Raw genomic sequence first — 1,521 nt, 5'->3', positions numbered from 1 at the left:
TACTACTACTTACGTTACGTTACCCGTAACCGGTTAACCGTTACCCGTCCCTACCGTAAACGTAACTACGTCGTCGCGACGACCGACACTACACTATATATATATATATATATATATATATATATATATACACAATTTATTATAAAATCTTATCTTATATGATTTGGTATAAGTAAAAACTACACAATTTACAGAAAGAGAGATATAAACGGTAAAAAATAAAACAAAAAAGTAAAAGTTTAATAACTACAAAATACCTTAGCCTATCTTAAAAATATTGGTGTGTTTGCGTAATGACTAAATAAAGAATATATTTTACTTGTTGTTAAGCGCAAATCTACACAATGGCTATTTTTATTCTACCTACCGCGGGTATAGAAACTCAATTTTTAGCATTAGGAGCCCTCACACTTGCCCCTGAGCCACCGATGGGATGGGGCATGTTTATTTAAAACCTAAATTTATAATGTACCTTCTTGAAGTTGCTGTAATTAATAACAACACTTGTTTGTACTAAGTGCAAATACTTGCTTTAACTGTTGAGTTTTAAATTCAGTCGATGAGTCAACAATATATATAAAAACACCTTCAGTCTAGAAACAGTGACACCCCCTACCCATATCTCAAATGACAGGGTAACGCCCAAAAGACGTTAGTTAGTATGGGATATCACCTGTCAGTGTGATAGGTGGAAACATATTCTAAAAATATCTGGGTGAGAAGATTGCTCAGTTATATGACGAAGCGCGAGTGTAGATTGTATGAATCGTTAAATATAACACCGATACGTTCGTAATAGTGTGATTTTGGTAGAACTTACAGAAGATACCTAAAATGTATAGTGGAAGAAAATATAAGATACTTCAAAAAGTGAACTTTTATCCAATCTAAAAAGACATCAGATGAAAGAGGGCAAATTTGTGAATTAAAAGATTGGTCTGAAATAAGAGGACAGGTCGCAAACATTAACAGAAATAGGTAAAAGCACCACCACGGACACCTACCAACCGAATACAAGATCGCAAAATTCATTTTCCAAGAACTAATAGATATAGTAAATATTGAAATAAAAAGATCTTATTTCGACCATCAGGTTATACAAAAATGTCCTCTCAGGTAAAACATGGACATACTTATTTGCAGCTATTTTCCAGTGCAAAATATTTCTGAAATAGAACCACTTAGACACAATATTAAATGTTATTATAAAAGTACTTGGAGCGAATTCCCAAAATAATTTTCAAAGTTAAATACGACATAAATGTGCCCATGAATTTTAAGATACACTATTAAAAGTGTTTAGTCTACAAAAAGCAGTAAACCAGATGTATTTTGAGACGTTGAATAAGAAATTAGGGAAGTAATGCTTTCTTCCGATTTTTATTATAATATTCGGAAAACCAACTTTTGTTGTCGTGGATGGAAAATTACTAAACATATTACATAAAACAGTTTAGAGTCTTTAAGTTTTGTTAAGACTAAGTTTCTTGTAAACAAAGAATTGAATACCGCCTCTGTTGC

General features: G+C 32.1%; 1 protein-coding gene across 2 annotated transcripts in view; it reads right to left on the bottom strand.

Moving 5' to 3' along the window:
- Positions 1-1,521, bottom strand: part of LOC106457969 (protein scribble homolog) — a 256,183-nt gene that overhangs the window by 190,189 nt on the left and 64,473 nt on the right. The window lies entirely within an intron of this gene.

Source organism: Limulus polyphemus, unplaced genomic scaffold, assembly GCF_000517525.1.
Source record: "Limulus polyphemus unplaced genomic scaffold, Limulus_polyphemus-2.1.2 Scaffold399, whole genome shotgun sequence".
NCBI lineage: Eukaryota > Metazoa > Arthropoda > Merostomata > Xiphosura > Limulidae > Limulus > Limulus polyphemus.
Note: the sequence above shows the minus strand (reverse complement) of the source record. Positions and strands in the feature narration are given on the sequence as shown.